The sequence below is a fragment of the Heterocephalus glaber genome, unplaced genomic scaffold (assembly GCF_053883595.1).
Source record: "Heterocephalus glaber isolate CG9 unplaced genomic scaffold, H.glaber_assembly_v1.0 deba00000347, whole genome shotgun sequence".
Lineage (NCBI taxonomy): Eukaryota > Metazoa > Chordata > Mammalia > Rodentia > Bathyergidae > Heterocephalus > Heterocephalus glaber.
Genome location: NW_028258143.1, coordinates 23,753,437 through 23,778,941, shown reverse-complemented (window position 1 = coordinate 23,778,941; position 25,505 = coordinate 23,753,437).

The window sequence follows — 25,505 nt, the reverse complement described above, 5'->3', positions numbered from 1 at the left end:
CCTCCAGAAATGTCATCCAAAAGACTTTGCAATTTCTTTGGAAACTATATAACCTTGAATGAAAGGATCTGTTTGATTATTGAAGGAACAACTCTGGACTCTTCAAGCTTCCCCAAAACACCTTCTCAGGATCCACAAAATGATGAATCCTCTCCTCCTTCCTTGATGATGCCAAATCCCATCTCCACTAAGCCCTTGCTTTGTGAAGAATGAATTAAGAATATTCACTAATTCTACAGATTATTTCTGCAAATTATTTCTGCAACAGTGGAACACATTTCAATCAAGAGTGACAAATATTGGTTCTCATAACATTACTTGGTGCAATGAGGAAAGACTGTATACTAGAAATAGAGAATTTTGAGAATCCTGCATTCAACAATCACAAAATCTCCTTTCCCTCTGATCACCTCCAGGGAGTATTTAATGCTGTAATGGAAACTATAGATAGCACTACCCCCACCCACAACATCTGCTTTAGTAAGAGCATTCTACTGGACAATACTCTCCAAAACACCCTTGGAGGAATTCTGATCTAAAGATTTTGTGCATAATTACTTCAGAGTTTAATAAATGTTTCCTGAATAAACACTTTATATTCCTCAATTACTTGTAAGCTACATATAGACAGGCTAATGTTGTTCACTCACTTAATAGGGTCTAATCAGTTCGCAAAGGACTTATTTACTGTCTGCTTGACCATCCTTATGAAAAGTTGGCCAATTGAACTTTGGGAAGACCAGCAGTGACTTGTGTGTGTGGCTAGAATTTCCAAGAACCTTGTCATGATTTTTTCTGCCCTAATAAAACTTCTGTACTTCTGCCTTCCTTTCTTCTGTAAGCACTGAAATGTTGTTTGTCAAACACTTTTTACTGCTTGAATTATTCCCTGAGGCAGGTGGAAAATTCCACTGAAATAATATTCCAAGGAAAAGATTTGTTTTCTGCTTTCTCCAGCTTGCCCTCTGACTGCCGGAAGACCACACTGGCATGTGGGAGGGAGAGTCTCAAGCCTGTTCAGTGAAGTGTTTTGCCTGGGTGGAGAAATCACTGCAGCACAGGGAATCCAAAGATGAGGCTGACATGAACTACACCTTCAGACGCTGGTCCAGAGAGCCCTTCTCTTCCTCCTTCCCCTGGTTTCTTGCATTGTCATTCAAGGGAGTTCCAAAGAGGCAAGTGCAGTAAAATCATTTAACTGCAATCCCAGCTTTGCAAGAGGAGGATGAAGAATGAGCCTCCCTTGGGAAATTTAAATTCTCACCCATTTTGCTCTTCCCACTGGGATCCCCACTGTGTCCCTGCAGATTCCACTGGAAGTTTCTGTGCCCTGAAGGTAGCATGGGAGAGGAGGAAGAGTGACTAAGAGTCAGAAAAGAATGAAGAACTGAGACTGGAGGTGAAGAAAAGCTGTGTGCTTCATTTAGGAATATCCTAGAAGGCAAATATTAGTCTTCCTTGTTGATATGTCTGAAATTTTTACTACTTCTCCTAGCTGGCCCCTTAAATTTGGCATTAGGTTAAAACATCAGTGGAATATTCTTTAATATAAGAATTGTTTATATGTTTGTACTTTTTAAATACAACATAATTTATACAATGAGCACAAGGATGAAGTTCTAATGATACAGCCACAGAACTATAGTGTTGATGATCATCTTCCAGTGTTATTTCATGAGACAGTAACTTGAATGGTCACAATGGAAAAGGTTTAGGCAATACATAAGAGCTTTCTTTCTTTGGAATAGCTAGGATGAACTGCTCCCTAGACACCTGATAGTACTTCTTCTCACAACTTCTCTCTGAACCTATAGACGAAGATTAATTTCACCTAGGACACTTTCTGCCAGTGCACTTTGGAATGTGGTAGCATACTCACCCACCTTTTCCCATGTGATAGGAATAACAAACAACTCTGCTTCTTTAGCATTGTACTAATACTTTAGAGGCATCTTTTGGTCCCCATAATCACAAACACTCTAAGAAATAGATATTGTCATGCCAAATCTACAGGCAAGAATATTAAGGATTTACAAATCTTCATTAATGTTAGCATAGGAGGATGTTGCAGCATGATTAATCCATTCACTGGTACAATAATGAAATACCTACAGGCTAATTTTTATAAAGAAAAGAGATTTATGTAGCTAACAGTTATGGAGATTCAATGCCAGCATTGACTTACTTCTGATTAAAACTTCATGGCACACAGGATAGCATCACAACCATGGGAGTGTGGGAGGAAAAGAAAAGATCTCAAACAGGAAGCCAGGAGAGACTGGAAGGTGGCAGGCTCTGGCTTTCATAATACAGTCACCTTCTCATGAGAACTCAAGAGGGTCTCTTCAGAGGAAAGCCTTACTCTCTTCCTAGGTCACATCTCTGGTTGACCTGAGGACCTCCCACTGGGTGCCACTTATTAAAGTTTCCACATCACCTTTTGATACTATTACCCTAGAGACCAGAGACCTAATACATGAGCATTGGAGGACAAACTACACCCAAACCAAGCAATGCAGCAATATACTTTCTCTTTCCTCAGAGTAATTTAGAAATCATTTGAATCTGTTCCTTTCATTCACTTGGACTCATTTTTTCTTTTCTTAAACTCAAACTGACTCTAATTATAACAGAATCTTAGAATTAAACATGTACAGCCAGCCAATATTTAGTTTGCCATGTACCTAACCATCCATAATTCAAATAGAAGCTCCTTGTCTCTGTATGAGATTTTGAGATACAGATGCATTAAGCTCCTCATCCAAAATTATGACCAGTTCTCACATCTTCAGACCCTCATATGAAGTTCTTTTTTTCTACAGTGCTTGGCTATGATTTTATCTATGTAACCTTTAAAATATTCCTTTTAAATATTATCTTCTTGCTCTTGGCATCCTCCAGTGGTAGCAATGAGAGATAATGCCTTAGCATTACAAGCATAAATAAGTATAGAAAGCCTTCTGCTCTTTGTCCAGGCTTCCAGAAGATGGTATAACTTGGTCCCTGTGCAACCCTAAATTAAATCAATATTTCATTCCATTACCTTCAATAGGTGCCCTTCTTAGAATAATTTAATTCCTCTCACTTCTCAAATTAAATGATACTTGAAAGGTTCAGCTGATGAACAGCTTCTATTTTACTGTAGGTGGTCTTCCATCAGTACATGAGGCATACATCTTTTACTATTAGTGAAGACCATTAGCTTCAATATAATGCCCTCTCTCTGACATCTACTGAGTGATACTCTCAGACCCATAATGCAACTCATTTCCTGACTCTGCATAAAAAACAAGGAGTACATTTGTAAATTTTTGACCATGCATTTAAAGAAAGAACATTGATTAAAAGCATAAGCATTAGTCTCTCCGTGGGTCGGTTGGTCGGGTGGTCTGAAGCTCCTCGGCTGTGTTCCAGTTCCTGGTGAGGTCCTGGGAGCAGCTTGGAGCCACACCTTCATCCCATGCTTCTCTCCAAGGGTGGGCCAAGCTGCCTGAGGCTCCTCAGCTGTGTTGCGGTTCCTGCCCAAGGCACTTTGAGGTCCCAGGAGCTCCTTGGAGCCCCGCCTTCATCCAGTGCTCTGCTTAGTCACATGGGCACCTGCAAGGACCAGTTCTATACCTCCCCCACCTTCCAGCTCTTCTGCTACCAGGTCCCACACTACAGAGGCACAGGGGATTATACTTCACAAAGTTAAATGTGATAGATTAATAACTACCACAAATTGTCATTTTCTAAGCTGTGCTTGATGCTATGATGTTGCTGATTGTAACATTTGGCCTAACATGCTGTGATTGATCTAATCAGTTTTCCTTCCTGGTATAAGGAAAATAAAATAGCCTCAGAGTCATTAGAGCCTCAAAACCTAAACACAAGCCATATCTGGAAGACAACTCTGAAAAACAATCATTCCACAAGGGTTTTAAACACAAGCAATAAAGATACCTGCATTAAGAAATTTTGAAATATCAACCCAGGAATTAAACCAAGGACAGTACCAAAAAAAAAAAAAAAAAAAAAAAAAGAAAAGACATTTAAGCAAGGCACAAACGCAGGCTTCCACACCACAAAAAAGAAATTCTGGGAGAAATGAGGTGGAAAATTCGGATAATCAACCACCTGGACACCCTGAACTGATAGCACAGGAAGTAACAAAGCAGACACATGAGGCTCTAGAAAAATTCAAAGCAGAAATAATCTCCCAGATAAATACAGAGATGGTGAGTAGAGTGGAAGACATGATTAGAGGCTCTAGAGCAGAAACAGACAAGAAAATAGATGAGATCAGAAACATGCTGGAAACCATGAATGCCCAGCATAAGAAAGAAATGGAAACCATGCTCGCCCAACATAAGAAAGAAATGGAACCCATGAAACAGATTCAAACAGATATTCAGGAGATTAAAAACTCCACTGAAAGCATGCAGAGCAGACTGAAAGAATCTGAAGACAGAATATCAGATATAGAAGACAGGATCGCAGCTAAGGACCATGAAAACAGAGATTTCTTAAAGATAGTAAGGGACCATGAGAAATCAATCCAACAGCTGCTAAATGATGCAAAGAAGAATAACATAAGACTGATAGGAGTAAAAAACAGGTGAAAGTACAATTGACATAAAAAAAACTGTACACAGAAGTAATAGTAGAAAACTTCCCAGACAGAGGTGGAGAATTGGACACACAGATAAGTGAGGCATATAGAATTCTACCCAGCAATGATCAAAAAAATCTACACCTAGACATATAATAGTCAAGATGCCAGAAACCCAATGGAAGAACAAAATTCTACAGGCAGTTAGAGAAAAGAAACAAATCACCTACAAAAGAAAGCCCATCAGAATCATGGCAGATTTCTCAACACAAACCCTCAAATCAAGGAGAGCCTGGAGTGAAGTATTTCAAGCCCTAAAAGAAAATAACTTCCAACCTAGATGGTTATATCTGGCAAAATTATCTTTCAAAATTGATGGGGAAATTAGATACTTCCATGACAAAGAACATCTGAGAAATTTCATGAACACTAAACCAGCACTCCAAACAATTTTATGCAATATCTTAGAAAAAGACAATGAACATTACAACTCCCTGAGGGACAACAGAGAGAAGACACCATGCAAACTAAGGCACTAAAGGGAAAGGGGGAAAAATAAGAAAAGAGCCAACAACAATAAAACATCATGGGAAGAATGAGTCAGTATCTCTCAATTATAACTATCAATGTTAATGGCCTCAATTTACCAATCAATAGAAACAGACTGACAGAATGGATTAAGAAGCAAAACCCAGCAATATGCTGTATACAAGAAACACACCTAACTCAAAAGGAAATTCATAGACTGAAAGTAAAAGGATGGAAAAGAGTTCTCCACATGACAGGATCCCAGAAAAAAGCAGGGGTAGCAATGTTATTTGTAGACAATGTAGATATCAAACCAAAACTAATTAAGAGAGACAAAGATGGTCACTACATCCTTGTGAAGGGAACAATCCAAGAGGAAGAGATGACAATCCTAAATATTTATGCACCAAATATGAATGCCCCCAACTATACAAAACAAATGTTAATGAACATGAAAAACCAAATAAACAATAACACAATTGTAGTGGGGGACCTCAACACCCCTCTATCACAAATAGACAGATCATCGAGGAAAAAAATTAACAATGAAATTCTAGAACTGAACCAAGCTATTGAACAAATGGACTTAATAGATGTTTATAGATTGTTCCACCCCACAAAATCAGAATACACATTCTTTTCAGCTGCACACGGGTCATTATCCAAAATAGATCACTTGCTAGCTCATAGGATAAATCTAAGTAAATGTAAAAGAATTCAAGTTATCCCCTTTATATCATCAGACCATAGTGCAATAAAATTGGAGATCAATAACATAAGAAACCACAAAACACCCACAAACACATGGAAATTGAATAACACTCTCCTGAACAACCAATGGGTCACAGAGGAAATTAAAGAAGAAATTAGACAGTTTCTACAAGTAAATGATAATGCCAGTACAACATACAGGAATCTGTGGGACACAATGAAAGCAGTTCTATGTGGGAAATTCATAGCAGTGAATGCTCATATTAGGACAACAGAGAGAACTCAGTTAAATAACCTAATGCAGAACCTCAAGCTCCTAGGAAAAGAAGAGCATAACAAACCCAAAGCTTATAAAAGAAAGGAAATTATGAAGATCCAAGCAGAAATCAATGTAATGGAGGCTAAGAGAACAATACAAAAAATCAATGAATTGAAGAGCTGGTTTTTTGAAAGAATAAATAAAATCAATAAACCTTTAGCCAACCTTATCAAAAAAAGGAAAGAAAAGGCTTAAATCCATGCAATTTAAGAATGAAAAGGTGAAGCCACAACAGATCCAGCAGAAATTCAGAGGATCATCAATACCTACTTTGAGAACCTGTACTCTAATAAAATGGAAAACACAGAAGAAATGGACAGATTCCTAGATACATACAAATTGCTGAAGTTAAATGAAGAAGATATAGAAATTCTAAACACTCCAATAACAATGAGTGAAATTGAAAACATAATAAAACATTTACCAACAAAGAAAGGCCCAGGTCCTGATAGGTTCACTGCTGAATTTTACAAGATGTTTAAAGAAGAACTATCACCATTACTCTTTAAACTCATCAAAGAAATTGAAAGGGAAGCAAGGCTTCCAAATTCATTCCTGGAAGCAAGTGTTACTTTGATTCCAAAACCAGGGAAAGACCCAACCCAAAAAGAGAACACAGACCGATCTCCCTAATGAACATAGATGCAAAAATCTGCAACAAGATACTGGCAAACAGAATACAGAGGGTCATCGGAAGATCATACACCCTGAGCAAGATAGATTTATCTCAGGGATGCAAGGATGGTTCAACATATGTAAATCAATAAATGTAACACACTATATTTACAGAGTCAAGGACAAACACCATAGGATCATCTCAATAGATGCAGAAAAGGCATTTGACAAAATCCAGCACCCATTCATGTTAAAAACGCTACAGAAAATTGGAATAGAAGGTCTTTATCTCAACCTGATTAAGGCTATCTGTGAAACACCAGCAGCCAACATCATACTAAATGGTCAAAAACTGAAAACTTTCATGCTAAAATCAGGAACAAGGCAAGGATGCCCACAATCACCACTCCTGTTCAGTATTGTTCTGGAAACATTAGCCATAGCAATTAGACAAGAAAAAGAAATAAAAGGAATAAAGATAGTAAAGGAAGAAGTGAAACTGTTATTATTTGCTGATGATATGATACTTTACATAGAAAACTCAAAAAACTTGGTAAAAAGCCTTGTAGACCTAATTGACAGATTCAGTAGAGTAGCTGGATATAAGGTCAACACTCAAAAAACAATAGCCTTCTAATATGTAAATAGCAGACCCATTGAGAGTGAAATTCAGGAAATAATTCCTTTTGCAATAGCATCTAAAAAAATGAAATATCTAGGAATCAACCTAACAAAGGAAGCAAAAGACCTCTACACTGAAAACTACAGCAATCTGAAGAAGGAGATCGAAGAGGGTATAAGAAAATGGAAAGATATCCTTTGTTCCTGGGTAGGAAGAATCAATATAGTGAAAATGGCCATACTTCCAAAACTACTATATAGATTTAATGCAAAACCAATTGAAATTGCAACAACATACTTCACAGAACTAGAGAAAACAATCCAAAAATTCATTTGGAAGCAGAAGAAACCTAGAATAGCAAAAGCAATTCTGGGCAACAGAGACATGGCTGGGGGTATCACAATCCCCAACTTGAAACTATACTACAAAACTACTGTGATAAAAGCAGCATGGCACTGGCAATGAAACAGACCCGAAGATCAGTGGAATAGATTAGAAGATGCAGAAACAACTCCAGACATACTCAGCCACCTCATCTTTGACAAAGGAGCCAATTGCCCTCATTGGAGAAAAAAATACCCTGTTCAATAAATGGTGTTGGAAAAACTGGATTTCAACCTGCCGAAGATTCAAACTAGACCCATACCTATCACTATGCACTAAACTAAGATCAAAGTGGATTAAAGAGTTAAATATCAAGATGGAAACAGTAAAGTTGCTGGAAGATAAGTTAGGTAGAACTCGTGATGACATTGGCATAGGGAAAGACTTTATGAACAAAACTTCAGTAGCATGGGAGCTAACACAAAGAATCAACGACTGGGATCTCATCTTATTAAAAAGCTTCTGCACTGCAAGAGAAACTACCAACAGAGCTAAGAGACAACCTACAATATGGGAAGAAATTTTTAGCAACTATACCTCAGACAAAGGTCTACTATCTAGAATATATAAAGAATTGAAAAAAATCAGACCCCCCCGAATTCAAAGACCCAATTTAAAAATGGGCATCCGAAATGAACAGACATTTCTCAGACAAAGAAGTAAAAACAGCAAATAAATATATGAAAAAATGTTCAACATCACTGGTCATTCAAGAGATGCAGATGAAAACAACACTGATATTCCACCTCACCCCACAAAGAATGGCTGCTATCAAGCAATCAACTAATAACAAATGCTGGTGGGGGTGTAGAGAGAAAGGAACCCTTCTCCATTGTTGGTGGGAGTGCAGACTGGTGGAACCACTGTGGAAGTCTGTATGGAGACACGTCAAAGAACTAGGACTTGAGGTCTCATTTAACTCAGCTATTCCCCAGCTGGGTATCTTCCCCAAAGAACTAAAAGAACCATACCACAGTGATATATGTGCACCTATGTTTATAGCAGCACAGTTTGTAATAGCTAAGGTTTGGAAACAGCCCAAGTGCCCATCAACTGGAAACTGGATAAAGAAGATGTGGGGTTTTTTTATAAAATGGAGACTATTCAGCCATAAAAAATGAGAAACTACAGTCATTTATAGCTAAATAGATGCATATTGAGGCCATACTCTTAAGTGAAATAAATAGGACACACGTGTGTAAATACCAAATACTATCTCGAGTGTGAGAAACTGAAAGTGTAAATAAGGATGAAAATGATTAAAATGAATAATTGATAATTTGAAATAGGAAAAGGTCCAAAGGTGGAGGGGTGGCAGGAAGGGAAGGGGAAAGAGAAGAAAGGAAAGGAAAAATTATGTTAAAAAAATGTAAACAAAGTCTATGTAAATAGGGAAGGGTAGGGTGGGGTGAAGGGTGCACAGGTAATGGGGAAAAAATAAGAACTAAGATACATCATGTTCAGGTACAAACACCCAATGATAAGTGTAAATATATTGTATACCTAAAATGTACTAATTGATATATAAAGTAAAAAAAAAACATAAGCATTAGGGATCCATTGAATGCCTAATACAGAAAAATTTTATTATTGTGGCCTACAGTTTAGTCCAATAATAAAAATGCATTGGGACAATCCAGATATTTAGCATATATGAGAAAAGTCAGACTATACCTCATTAGAAATTCAGATAAAACCAGTATCCATATTCATAATATTGGTTAGCATTTATTGAGTGCTAATCATTGTTCTGAGTATGTTTTCAGGAATGCTTAATTTAACCTTAATAGGGTGAATAATTTATCCAACATCACATGAATAGTAAGTGGTAGAATTCAAGTCCCATTCTCTGAACCTACTCATCATTTTATTCCTGGAGCCAATTCAAGATGAACACCACACCCCATTTTCTACCATAGTTTCTTAGGTATGAAAACTTACCAAGGGGGCTGGGGATTTAGCTCAGTGGTTCCACTGCCTGCCTTGCAAGCTCAAGGACCCGAGTTCAATCCCCGGTACCAAAAAAAAAAAAAAAAGAAAACTTACCAAGGCCCAGCTCTGTATGAAATATTAGCAGGGACAAGTTAAAATGTATAAAATGCATTTATACTTTTTTCTCTGACTATAGAAACACATACACACACATAAATACATTAAGATCTCGAAATTATAAGATGAGAAATCTCTTCTTATTTCAGGTTATCAATCACTAAATCGGTCAAAAATCCTTACTGAGTATCTATTCTGTATTATAAGTTGCTGAGCATCTTGAAGATCATGCTTATCCCTTATGTCTTGATAAGTGTAACACATCATTTGTGAGAAAGTGGATGGAGATATAAGTTTGCAAAATGTTACCACTGCTGCAATCATGTGCACATAGTAGGTTACTGAAATTGAAGTATCCAGATACTAATCAGCAATCTGTACTCTCCCACATCTCCTAATTAATTAAAAATGCCCCAAACAGCCAATTGGGATCTAAGTCCATTATCCAATTTGTATTAATTAAAGGGTTAGATGAGGCCCCATAGTATCGAGTATATAGGGTCCTCTATTAAAGGAAGATTCAAAAATAGTGTTTAGACTTGAAATCTAAGTGACGTTTGTCCCAAGTCCAGTCATTTTCAGATATTACCTACAAAAACAAAAAAAAAATGTTTGTTGGCAGAAAGCAGTGAATGCATTAATTAATAGAAAGTCTCAGTAACCTCCCACACACCAGAAACTAAGTGATGGACAGCAAAAGAATCCCCCGCCAGTCCACTTAAGTGGTGGGCCTGAAGTTTATTTTGCACAAATACAGAGACTTTCTGCCTAGCAGATGGTGTGTGTTTCCTGCTCTAAGGATAATTTCCTATGTGGAATGTAGGACAGGTTTTTACATTAGAAAAGGAAATCTTTCCTCTTCCCTTGGAGGGGAGGAAGATTGGAAAAAGCTCTCAAATTTACCAAAGCAAAACTGTGAAATGGAAGATAGTCATTTAGTCTATGATGATGAAGTAGGATTGTCAGACCAAAGAATTGCACAGCAGACCCTGACTAATTCTCACAGGATGGAGTGTGGAAGGAGTTCAGAGGAGAAAGAGACTGTTGAATGGCACCTTGGAACACATTGTAAAGTAAGAAGATACAGACTGACTGAGCTGATGAGGCAGGAAGATAATTCTAGACAGAGAAGAAGAGTCTTTGGAGGTGTAGGCTACGGCCCACATCACAAAGGTTCTTACTCTAGAGGGTATAGGAAGAGGAATGAACAGAATGGTGGGTAGGAGGAGGAACTAGGCCATGGAGCATCTGCCAAACATCCTGCATCCCCTCTTCTGAGCCCAGGGACCCCAATATTTCCCAGGGTGTTCCCGAGGGCCACAGTGTTTGAGACCTGTTAGTTGCTGAAGTTCTATACATAGCCACGGAAGGAATAAATATACCTTGTGGTCATGAGAGTCTACTCCTTGCAGGCAAGAGCTCCACTTACATTTTGTTGACAGAAAGGACAAGTTGCTATGCTAAAACAGTTCCTATGTGACATCACAGTGTCCTTCCTCTGGTCACCCTGCAAAAATTCTCTCTTGAAACCCTATCAGTCCTTCCTCCATTTTTCCCTCCTATAGACTCCCAGTTCCTTTCCTTTTCTTAACTTAAAAATGTCCTTGTCTCAGTAGTCAAGTTCCAACGGAAAATACTCAGATGCAGTTGCACTCACACCTGTGGTGTCTTGTCTCATTCTCTGTCCCAGGACTTTAAACAAATGTTTGCTCTGAGCAACATGAATACCAATGAGCAACAGTAGGGCCAGAGGCAGGTGCATCCCTTTTCCTGGAAATCAAGGAGAACAAAAATCCACTGGAAATGAAAAGAGAAAGCACATAAAACAAAACCATAATACTGTTGCAAGTGAGATAAAGGTCAATGGATTTCAAAATGTCAAATGACAAAAGGATAATTTCCTATGCAGTTTTCAGTTAGTACAGTTTGGTTGCTGTGAAGTTTTAAATGCTTCTGACTTCATGAACAATTTTAGTCTCATAGTGGCAGTTTATTACCAATTTATTCATTTGTATTAATATCCTCATAAATGTCAATCAGTACCTTAAGTGATGTGAAAAATTTTAGTAGATAGATTATATCTTGAGTATAATAACTGTGCACTGATTCAAATCTACAGAAGCTCGAAGTCCTATTGAGAGACAGTGTGGGAGTGGGGTTGCTAGGGGTTGAGAGTAACAGGTGGGTACTAAATTCTTCCATATTCCCTGCTTGCTGAAACTTTATGGATAATAAAAATGTCTAAATCACAAATGATGGTGGCTCTCTGGGTATTTAACAAGCTTTTATTGAGATTCTATATATGGCAGACATTGTACAAATGTGTGTGTGTGCATGAAAGAGGGAGATTCTTTAGGAACACCAAGATGCAAAAGCTAATAATGACATTAGAGACACTCAGTAAAATCCACACTAACTTTATATGGTTGTACACACTACTACTAATTTTTTAATGGCAGTGTTCATGTGCCAGGTATTTGGTATACATTACTTTAATTTTGGTGTAATTATCACTATCTTTCTCTAGAGATGAAGAAATTGTGGGTCAGTCACGTTAGCAGACACTGCTAAGCACACACAGTCAGGACCTCAGAGTTGTGCTGAACTCAGCAGGATACGGAGCTGTGCAGTAAAGGTATAGTTCCTAATCTGGCAGCAGAAGTGCAGATGGACTGCTTCAGCATCTGAGCACTGCAGTAGAAATGCCAGCACTGTCTGAGGGAGAGGAGCCGAGAGTTTAGTATTTAGAGAAAGGTTGTAGAAACTTCAAAAAGCACCAATTAAACAACCCTAGAAGGAAAGAAGGGAGCAGGATCAGGTATATTATAATTTGAAAAACTCTATACATAGACACAAATTGTACAGGAGTGTGATATACTTGGAACAAGTGGGTAGTTTGGCAATATACAAGGGTATGAAAGGTATCTTGTTCCTTCCTGTTGTTATAACATGATATGTTAGATGGGTAATTTACTAAGGACAGAAACTTATTTCTCACAATTCTGGAATCTAAGAAGCCCAAGACTCAGGCACTAGCAAATTTGGTGTCTGGTTTGGGCTGTTCTCTGTCTCCAAGATAGTGTCTATTGCTGTGTCCTCACATACTAGAAAGTGCAAAAAGTGACCAGTGCAGTGTCCTCGAGCCTTTGTATAATGTAATTCTTTTCATTCACCTAATCACCTGCCAAGGTTGCACCTTTTTGTATCATCATGCTGGGGGCTCAGTTCTAACATACAAATTTTAAGGAATAACAACATTCAGGCCACAACCGTAGAAAATGGAGTTAGAAGCCAGATGACAGACAGAGTGAATTCCAGTCTACAGAGGTTAAGTCTATATTCTGTAAGAAACCAAACTCAGGGAAGAGGTTTAATTAGAAATACTACCTGATTAAACTCTTGTTTTATGTAAACGACTGCTAAACAATAAGTAGGGAAGATGAAATAAAGAGAACTTAAGATTAGATTTTAGTTATAGCTTGTGGTAAGAGATGAGTCCACTTGGAAGGGAGTTGGGTCCATTGGGCTTCTTCTGCTCCCTCCTTCTAGGTGCAGGGAAAACACAGAAATGCACTCTATGAAGATGAGAAATGAAGGGGTCGATCCATGTCCTCTTCTCTAATACCAGAAATTCTCTATTTTCCCTCTTTTCTCCCTTGAGCAGGATTTGGTATTTGCCAGGAAGACACTCATTAGATTTGAATGAACAGAGCCCTGGTGATTCCTCTAAAATGCTGAAAAAGTCCCTTTTAGAGATATGAATCTTCAGGATGATTGAATAACTTCAACAATGGCCCCCTACACAGTAGGAAAATTATCAGACAAACAAAAGCACTGCCACCTGGAAGGAAGCTCCCCCGCTGCCATCCCAGGCTCCTAGGGCCAAGAAGGTGAGCCAGTCCCAGCACCCGGAAAAAAGATCCCCCGCCTCCATCCCAGGCTCCTAGGGCAGTGAAGCTCAGCTGGTCCCAGCACGCAGAAGGAAGCTCCCCTGCTGCCATCTCAAGCTCCTACAGCACAGAAGTTGAGCCACGTGGGTGCCAGAATCACACCCCCCCCCTCCTCGGCCATGGAAATGAGAAGACACGTAAACAAGCCTCAAAAAGAGACTTCCAGATCACCTACAGCAACCCCAAAGGGAAATGAGATGGAACACTCTGATACTCAACCACCTGTACTCTCTGAACTGGCAACAAAAGAGGATCTGGGAAAAATGAAATCAGAAATAATTACTCAGATAACAGCAAAGATTTTGCTCATGGTGCAAGACATGATTAATAAATCTAGACAGGACACAGATAAAAAAATAGAGGATCTGAGGAACATGATGGAATCCCAACATAGGAAACAAATGGAATCCATAAAACAGATACAAACAGATTTCCAAGAGATTAAAAACTCCATCAAAAGTCTGTGCAGCAGAATGAACCAATGTGAGGATAGAATTTCACATATAGAAGATAAAATTGCAATTAGTGAGGAGGAAAAGAAAAATTCCTTTAAAATTGTAAGGGAACATGAGAAATCAATCCAGCAGCTGCTAGATGATGCAAAGAAGAATAACATAAGACTGATTGGAGTCAATGAAGAAAAGGAGAGAGTGCAGATTACATTAAAAAAAACTGTTCACAGAAGTGATGGCAGAAAACTTCCCAAGGAGGGGAAAAGAACTTGACATACAGATAAGTGAGGCATATAGGACTCCAGCTAACCTTAATCAAAAAAAATCTACACATAGGCATATAATAGTTAGGATTCCAGAAATCCAACAGAAGAATAAAATTCTACAAGCAGTGAAAGAAAAGAAACAAATGACATACAAAGGAAAGCCCATCACAATCAAAGCAGACTTCTCAACGCAAACCCTCAAGGCAAGAAGAGCTTGGAGTGATGTATTTCAAGCCCTAAAGGAAAATAGCCTCCAACCCAGATTGATGTACCCTGAAAAACTATCTTTCAAAATTGATGCAGAAATAAGATACTTTCATGATAAAGAGCACCTCAGGAGCTTCATGAATACCAAACCGGCACTCCAAAAAATTTTAGACAGTACCCTAGGAAAAGACAATGAGGATCACAACCCCAGAAAACCCAGCAGAATGAATCCATTGGGCGTGATAAATTAAACGCAAAGGGGGAGAATCCAAAAAAAGAAAAAGTCATGACAAGGCTTTTAAAACTTTTGACTTCATCTCCCTAATGAGTGTATAATTCAATCTTATTATTGTACTGATTAGTATTTTTCTGATTCTAGAATTGCACACCATTCCTTGTGCTATACTGGCTATTTATCATCTTCTTATGTCTACATTTTCATTGCACTGTCTATTAATGAGCTCTAAGAATTCTTTATATATTCTGCTCATAGGTTATATGCATTGTAAATGTGGTCTGTTTAAGGACTACTTTTCAGTTTAATGATGTCATTTAAAGTTCTAAATTTTGATGGAATCTCATTTATCATTTTTTTTCTTTTATACACCATGTTTTTTGTATCCTAGGTAGTTCTTGCCTACCCTGAATTCATAAATATTTTCCCTTATAATTTCTTCTTAAAGTTTTATACTTTTAGGCTTTCTTATTTAGGTTCATAGATCCCTTCAAGTTATTTTCATGCATGGAAAAAAAGGGTTGAGGTTATTTTTTTATATACAGATACCAGGCATTCTAATGCCATTTGCTGAAGACACTATCTCTTCATCGGCTCTTGAATTGAGTTTATATTCTATAAAATGCTAATGTTAAATAATCTTTCAAAACTCAGTGGGCCATATACGTGTGGTTCTATTTCTAGATTCTCTGTTTTATTCCAATGATCTATATGTCTTTCCTTACACCAACACTGCCTTGATTACTGTAGCTTTAGACGAAGTCTTAAAATTGGGTGCCAAATGTCTTCCAACATTGTTTTTGTTTTTGGATTTTCTAGGTCCTTTGTAATCCTACATAACTTTAAAATTTCAATATCCAGTTCTTCATTTATAGCAAGTATACACAGACCTGAATTTTTATATATACCTTGTGTTTTCTAATCCTGCTAAATTCAAGTACAAGTTCTAGGGGCTCCTAGAGATTTCTTAGTATTTTCTCTGTAGATGACCATTTCAACTATGTATAAAGATTTTGCTTCTGCCATGCCAATCCTATCCTAGTTGTGTCATTTTATTGCCAGACTATTTTGGCTTAGACCTGTGTTTCGAAGTCTAATGGACAGATGAAGAGTAGGCATATATGCCCTTGTTCCCCACTTTAGGGAGAAAGCATTGTATTGTCTCCATTCATACAAGGAGTTTTTGTTGGAAGTATGGAGTACATGTCTTTGATCTGTTGAGAAGGTTCTGTTCTACTTCTAGTCTCCTGATAGCTTTTACCATGAACAGCTGTAGAATTTAGTCCAATACTCTTTCTCCAACTAGTGACAGGATCATATGGCTTTCTCCTTTCCTCTGTTAAAATGATGACTTTTGGGGTTGGATCTTCCAATGCTGAACCAACACTGCCATCCTTATAACAAAACCACTTTTTACATACTGCCAGATCTGACTTCTAAGAGTTTGTTTTGTTAAACAAATTTCTATCTATGTGCAAACTTTTTTCTTCTATTATCTTTATCCAGTTTTAGGATTAGCACAATGTTGATTTCCTAAAATGAGGGGAGAAGTGTTCCTTCTTTTTTCTGCTTTAATTGTTTGATATAATTTATCAGTTAAAATGTTTATGAGCCTGCTGTTGTCATATAGGTAGGTTTTCAAGCTAGGGGTATACTTTCTTAAATAGGTGCTATTCAAATTGTATATTTTCTCCAGAGTTAGTTTCATTAATTTGTCTTCTAAGTTACTTCTTAGAAGTTGTCAAATTTATTTCAAAAAAGATTTTTGTAATATGCTTTCTATATCCTTTTAAATTCTGTAAAATCTGTGGTAATGTCTCCTAGATCTTAATATTGTAATTTTAAAAAATGTATAACTGATATTGTGTAACAGGAAGAACAGGTCTAACAGAGCAGGGGAATTGGGAGGGGGAGGGGAAGGGAAAAAGGAAAAGGAAAAAATATGAGAAGAGGAAAAAAATGGAAACAAGGTCTTTGCAAATAGGGAAGGGTGGAGGGGGTGAAGGGAAGGCAAGGGAAGGAGAAAAAAAATAAGAACCAAGAGGCTCATGTAATGGTACAAGATCCCAATGATGAATGTAACTGTAATGTATACCTAAAATGTACCAATAAAGTTAATGGGGGAAAAAAAAATTTGCAAAAATGAAAAAAAAAAATGCACTGCCAATGCAGCCCCCATAATCAGCACTGTGAGGGCATATTTATAGAGTGCATTCACCTGTATAGTGAATATATATATTTATATATAATTTATTATATTAAAATGTGAACTTGTAGCATTTTAAATTTGATACAATAATGTTATAGACTATACATAATTCCATGTGAGCTCACAAAGCATCAAATACAAAAGGTTGCAAACATGAATAAATGTGTGTGATATATCAAAACAATTTCAAAGAAAGTTTTTCAAATAATAATATTTTAAGTTATCCAGACCCATGAAAATCACCCTTTCTTTCCTGGAAAAGAAGTTTAGCAATTCAGCTACTCCTATAAAGCTTCTAGCAATTTGAATGTAGAAAACTGTAAGGCAAATCATTAGAATTACAATGGGCTTCAACCTAAGAATCAGAAGAGAAAACAAAATTTTTCACTCAGGCTAAACTTCCTTTAGGAAAGGAAACAAATAATTTACAATAATGTACCAATTTAGATTAATGGGATTAATAATAACAAAAGCATCAGGAAAAATTATAGTATAACCTATTAGACAATTTGGGACAGAGGAGCACAAAGCATGTGTTTTTTAAGTGCCCCTGGCCCTATAGGGCACAGAATAAGGACAAAGTATTAACACTGATAGAAACATTAACATTGGTCACTCACTGTGGATCACAACAGTTCAGTTCTTTCACTTATTAGTCCATGCCATACTCACAGAAGCTCTGGAACATAGTGTGGAATCTATGCAAAATTCTCCAAGAGCTGTCTCTGAAAGGCCCAGTAATGGGGTACCTGGAACCAGAAATGCTACCCTCACCCAAGGCATGCCTATATTTTCCCTCAAGTGGTCCCTAGTTTTCCATATACTGAGCAGCGGCATACCTCATTCCTGTAAACATCTGCTACCTGAATAGCTTTTTTCCATCATGATGCTTCTGCCTTGCTTCAGCAATGGAGCCAGTCACCTGTGAATTGAAACCTCTGAAACGGAGAACCCAAATGAACCTTTACTCCTCTAAGTTGTTTTTAACAAATATGTGGTCACGATGACAAAAATCTGAGTGACATACCAGTGTGTAGTGTCCCAGTGCATTCTTACTCAAAGGGTGGCTAGTATCATCCTGGGCTCCTAGTACTAAACTGCTTAGAGAAGTTTTAGGGGTGTTCCAAAATGTATGGAATTGTAATATCTGGTGGTGATGAATCCAAATCTGCTATTCCTAACAGACATGTCAAGTGATCCTGAGGCACTTGAAAGTTTAAGATGAGTTTTTTGGGGTTTTTTTGTAGAAATCATCCTGAAACTGCCACAAGAACATAAGCAAACATGGGCATCTATGCCTGTGTAAGGCAAATGCTAGGTCCCCCATCATTTCCTGAATTGAGGAATCACAGAGAATAGAACCAGTATCTCAGAAAAAAAGTCATTTGTGAATCCTAACTTTCTATAATCACTAGTGAAAAGCGCAAAAGAAGGAAAGATTTTTGCAATTGCAGGAGTTTTTTTAGATCCTGTGAGAAGATCCGTCTGGAATTCCCCAAATAAGTGATTTCCTGCATTAGTCAGCTGTTACTCACTGTGACTAAATAACTGAGAATAAGAACTTACGGGAGGGAATATTTGTTTTGGCTCATGATTTCAGAGATTTCAGTTAATGGTCTGCTGGCTCCATTGCCTATAGGCAATGATAAGGCAGAACATCATGGTGGAAGGGTGTGACGGAGGGCATGCTGCTCCCTCTTGGCAGCCAGGAAGCTCAGAAAGTAAGAAAAAGAGCAGTAAAAGGGCCTAGGGAGTAGATTTACTCCTAAATTCATAACCCCAGAATACACTGCCCTTAACTAAGACCTACTTTTTGTTTCTATCACCTCCCAATAATGCCATTAAATTATAAAGCTGTCAGCTTGTTAATTCACTGATAGTGTCAGTGCCTCCGTGATCCAATCATCTCTCTAGGTTCCCCCTCCGAACATTGTTGCACTATGTATCAGGTCCTCAACACAGGTTTTTAGGGGATGGTATATTTAAACAGTAGCACTTCTGGCACACGAAGGCAGGAGTACACTTGACTTTGGTCAACAGAACCCCAAGGAAGTGTACAGGCTATCCTACAAAGTCCACAAACATATCTGTGTTTTTTTCAATTGTGTCCAGTTCAGAGGCAGAGGGAGAGAAGTAAGGAGGAAATTCTTAACTAGAAAAGAATCGTAGTTTTCTTCTTTTTTCCCTAGAAAGTCACAAAAATGTGAGCCAGGTGTGTTTGGAAGACAACCAGCTGGAGTGGCCACAGTCAGGATATGGGTAGAAGCTTAATGTAGCCTGAGAAACACTCTGTTCCTCTCATACTTTATTCGTCTCCTCCTGAATCTCTTGTGTCACTGGAGAGAACTTGGGCCTCAACTCAAAAGAAAGCTTGGGCAGAAGCTACTGATTGAGAAATTCTTCACCTAATTTATCAGTGTTAAACATGTAAAAAAATCAAACTTCACCACATACTGTTATAAATCACTCTACCTAAGACAACAGGAAGTATGCTGTTCAAATCCAACACCAGTTGCCATGAATTCCAAACAGCCAAGTCAAAGTCAAATTCAAGCCTTAGAGGGAAATATAATTTTGTGATATTTTTGAAGACCTATAAATTTTTAAAAAGTACGTGGAGCATCTCTAACATGATGGAAAACCAAACAAAAGATGATTAGACACTAGAAAAGATACAAATAAAAATATAGTTTATTCATTCTACATGATGCCTTGTACATAAAATGTTGGCCTGTAGTTTTTGAAATGAATCCATGAATAAATTCCAGAATTCTCAAGTTATTACTAAATAGTTAGTCCCCTCTACAACAATGTAATAGAATCAGTAAGGCTTTATAGAATTATCTGACTTTATCATTTAATTGGCCAAACGTTCCCAACATATACTGGATATATCATTTAAACTTTATTGATTATCCAATTTACTATCATATAGTGTAGTTGAGATTTCTTTTGAGTCAGCTTTCGTTAATATATTGCTTAAAACGAAGAATGTGACATACTCTCCTGATCAGTCACTAATTTGGGTGGGCAATTAGAGAGCAAGGGGCCATGTATATGTCTTTGTTTGGGGTAGTAAAATTTCAACAAACACATTTGTGAAACTTTTAATCAATACCCAAGCACCTTTGAGAGAACAAGTGCTCTAAAGTAGGGTATTTGGAGATGCTTAAATGAGGTTCCAGCATCCTTACAGAATTTTATGTTCCATTATAATTAGGCTATCAAGGTGAAAGATGGATTGATGAAAAATGCCCATAAAAATGAGCTGATAGAATTGTATATTTATAAAAAGAGATAGATACAGATACAGATTTGTTTACTGACAGTAAGAAAAACATTGAATTTCTAGTTTGCAACCTTTAAAATCATTCAATTGCAAAGGATGTTTCCCTTTATACCATTTTTGCCAGAGTTTATCAGAAGATCTCATGAATGTTTCCTGGACCTGGTCATACTATTCTATGTCCCTGTTTTGTTTCAGTTTGCAGTATCTTAGCTTGTTTAAAATAAAATTGCATAACTATATTCTCTGGGATTTCATATTTCCCATTTAACTTTTTTTAGTGGGATAATGAGATGGTGGTTAACATTCATACACAAGAAACCAAAGAATGTTTGTTAATGTGTGCATGCCTGCATACACTACTATTTTCTTTTTTATTTTTTCACTACCATTTTCTAAACAAGCTAATATTGTCACTTCTGGTGATAAAAAAAATCAAACTAAGTAAATAGTTCAACATTTTTCAGACAATTTTAAAATATCTTAGAAAGAAAACTCTATCTTGGCCTTGGATGAAACATAACTCTAGATATTCTGTCTCTTTTCATCTTATCTTATTAATGAGCTAAATGCTTTTGCTCAATTGATTATGACAATGAGTAAAGTTTCCCAATTCTTCCACCAAACCTTGAACTGCTAGTTGTTTAATATTTGAAAATTTCACATGAAATGCTTACATGTGCATATGGGACAGATAGAGAGAGAGAGAGAATAGCTTAAACTCTTTTCCACACAGCAGTCAGAATGATCTCTTAAGCAAACTAGGCCCTAGTACTGCCCTGAAGTGGCCTCCTACTGTATCCAAATATCTTACCATGACCCTATGGTCCTCAGGGTTACCATCCTCCATTCTGATCAATATCAACCTTCATGGCATTTTTTTCTGGTCCTCAAATATTAAAAAAATAAAAATCTCATCTCCCCTGAGTTTATGACTTGCATAGGCTTCCCTCAGATTGCTCTTTGGCTGACTTATTCTTAAACTTGAGATTTTAATACAAATGTCACCACCCCAGTACCCCCTCTAAAACTAAGCATTCTTTCTTCCACCTCATATAAAGTTATTTTTATGAATTTTTATCAAATTACCTTGAATATTTCCCACAGGATCTTGTAATGATCATATTTGTTGTTTTGATGGTTTTTTTCTGACTTCTCCACAATATGACCTTAGTTAATGGTGCATATAATACATGGCATCTACTCTGGCACAGAGAGGATGCTCAATACATTTTTGTTGAGTGAATAAATGGATGAAGAAAATTAACTGAAAATTCTCTTATTATTGGATAACTTACATTTTTAGCTGTGAAAAATGAATTATGCAGACAGCTTTACATCAGCACATAGAGAACTCTCCAATTTTTAACTGTAGGATTGCAGGATAGAATATGGGCCAGACTATTGGTGGAGAATATGGATCAAGTATATTTTAATTGATGAATATTAATATTTCTTAAAATGTCATTCCAGACACAGACTTGAAGCCTAGAGCCTTGTATTTGTATGTGAAATATACTTGCACATTTTCTACAGTTTAGCTCTCTAACTGTGAAATTACAATATAAAAGGATTTAAGAATGCATAGATACATCCAAATTGCCCTCAAATAATGTTATCAAAAACTATGAAGTCTATATTTTATGCTGCTAATAAGTCAGTGTGACACAGTTTCATGGATGCTAGCAGAAGACAGGACTGAGACAAAGACTGTTGGTCACATCACAGTAGGCGGTATGAGGTTCAGGCCCTATCTGCTATGGTGTGAATGTTTATGTTTCCCCCAACATTTATGGATTTATATCTCAGCCACAAAGTTGATGCTACTAAGGGGTTGGGCACAGCCTTCATGAATGGGATTAATGCTGTTATTTAACAGATTCCAAAGAGCTCCTTCACCCCTTCCACCAGGACACAGTGAAGAGCTGTCATTTGTGAATCAGACAGCAATCCCTTGTCAGACACTGAATCTATCAGCATCTCTATCTTGGACTTCTTGGAATTTAGAAGTCTAAGAAATAAATGTACATTTTTAAAGCCACTCAGTCCAAGGTATGTTGTTATAGCAGCCCAAATGGACTAAGACAGTGCTGCTTTTTTCCTTTTCCCCTGAAGTCCACCAGGCAATGTAGATTGACCTAAGTGAATGCTGTACATGCGCTGGGACTGTGTCACAAACAAGGAATGCTAAGCTTGGGAAATCCCAATCTTTTCAGGGATCCACAATCAAACCTTCTTGGACTTTGAGCCAGAGGGAAACATCATCTTCATTCTCCTGGACAATAATCAAATTTTCTCATATGGGTGACAGTATATCTTGGTTTCCTTTATATGCACCCTTAACAAATAGTTTGGAGAAGAAGCTATGAGTGCCTCTGCTCACAAAAGTTACAGAAGCGTAAGAGACTCATGGAGAATTATCAAATTGTCTCTCACAATGCTGCCTTCATTCATTCTTCTCCTAACAATAGAGTCCAGTATTGACAGCTGGGATGATGAAAAACAGGTGTGAAATGAGTTGACTGAAACTCCTGTCTATGTGAATAATTCAGGAGGAAGTGTGGGATTTTTGAGTGGTGGATTAGAGCAAGGTATTCAGTTAATTTGCATAATTTCCTGGCTTTCATGGGCCAGGCCTAGAAATGACACGCCCCATATCTGTCCATATACCATTCCTTAGAAATCCAGCACCAAGGGAGGCTGGGAATGCAGTCTAACCAGAAGGAAAGTCTAGTCCAGAAGGAAAAGATAACACTATTTACTGAACACGGGGCTACCTTAATCTCAGAAAGTCTACGTAGTTAAAAACTTGTATGATTTTCCCACATCCTCCTTCCACACCAGGTTTTGCATATCAGGAAAAATTTCTGTTCTCACTTCCAATACAAAGACTCTCCTCTTCAAAAGCCCTTTAAAAAGTGTTAAGGATATTTGTATCACTAAGAAGTAACAAAGAAAAATAAAGAGATTTCCCAGGAGTCAGGGTTGCATAGTCACTTTGCTCAGAATTGTCACATTTTCTAGTTGGCTAGCATCAGCTTTTCTCTGAATGTGAAATTATTGACTGGAAATTCCTTTTAATACCAAAAGGAAATAGGAAATATTTCAAGGCAGAATTATTATTAATCAGATACTCCAGTTTAAGCCCTTCCTGCTCAAGATGTATAAAAGAAATAGAAGTAATACTCAATTTTTAATTTTTTATTAACAACTGCCTATCTGCTGAGATATTTTTTAATTTCCTAGTCACCACTGTGCTGCCTTTGTTAAAAAAAAAAGTCAGCTTTTCACAATGTTTATTTATCCATCATGGATCTCTTTGATCAAGTTCTAAATTTCTGCCCTCTTCTTTGAGAGATCATAGCAATTTGTTAATTATGCTTAATGCTAGAATTATTTACAAAGTGTTTTTTGTAAACATATTGTCTTTGTCAGCTCAAAACACCAGAGCCTGAGTAGCTTAAGTAGCAGGTATTTATTTCACCAAGCTATGGAGTCTGAGAGATGTCTAAGATCAAGATAGCAGTATGACCTAGATCTGGTAAGGACTCTCTTCCAGGTTTAAAGAATGTCTCCTTCTTGCTGTGCCCTCTGATGATGAAGAAAGGAAACTCTGCTGTCTCTTCTTCTTCTTAGGACCACACTAACTTCATCATAGGGTCCCTTCCCTCATGACTTAATCTAAACATTGCCTCCGAAAGGATCAACACCTTGAACACCTTCAACATACAAATTTGAGAAGAACAACTATATTCAACTCATGACACATGTTAATACACATATAACAAGCTGGTGACATAAACATAGCATATGACTTGGTTGAAAATAATTATGTGGTTTGAAGTTGCTTGTTGCATGTTGCCTCAGTTGATCTCATCACAGTTTCCTATGACTCATAGCCTTTGTGGGTGAGTGAGTAGCAGAGCATGTGCAAGACAAAGCTGACCCAAGTGAACAGCATTATCAGTGGTAACCATGCCTGGAATTCTTGGAGAGTTAGATTCTCTTGCATTGTTCCTCAATATGGTCAAAGAAATGTTAAATGGAGTTCTGTTATGAGTAAGACCTCAGGTCAAAGAATCCAGGATAACTGTAACTCAGTTCCACAGGAGATCTGGGTAGCACCTGTGTGGCTCTAGGTGATTTTCTTAACTTCTCTTGGTATATCTTGTCCTCATTTATTGAGTAAAAGTTTGTTTCAAAAGACTCTAAGTCCATTCCAACAATCCAGCAATCCAATAAAGATGGTCCATATTTTTATTGTTAATAAATTTTTTTCTAGAAGAAAATCACCCTTCAGGACACTTCAAAGAGGAAAAATATAACTTAAAACCTATCCATTAATCTGAGATAATCCTTTAATATGTAATTGCTCTAGATAACATTTTGAATGAATTTTGAGCCATAGCCCGAATCATCATCTTTATCTACCACTCAAATGTGATCTTATGAAAAAAGAAGACTCAAGAAATCCACTCCAAAGGTACTGAATTTTCTCCGTGAGTGTTGCAGTTAGACAGAATTAGAGTCCAAACACCTATTCAAATACCAAATTCTAATTTTAAATTTTTCTAAAACATTTTTACCTTATCTATATTATGATGTTGATAGATTCTAACAGAGTCAACATTGTGCCAATAATTGTAGAATTACAGCTGTGATAAATGCTAATACCTCTTTTGATATTGAGCCTGGACTGAGATTAGGAAGGTTGCGGAAGCTTTAAAGCAATGGGGGGTGGGGTCCAGTAATAGAAGGGTTGACAAAGAAAACATGCCAGGTTAAAAGAACATAGGACCAAAAGCTCAAGAAAGTATAGAAGGCTCTAAGAAAACAAAAGAAAGTGCAGTAAGCAAGAGGAAATGCAGGAAATAATGACAATAGAAGAGTTGGTAAGGTTCAAATCAGACAGGGTGACTATACAATTATCATCCAAATGAAAACACACCTGAGCACAAATAGGCAAAATTTTAATTATTATGGTAGGACCAGAGGTATAAATCATGACTATTACCAAGAAAATTGGAAAGAGGGAACCTATTAGGAAATTGTTACAGAAACTAAGTGAAATATTTTAAAAG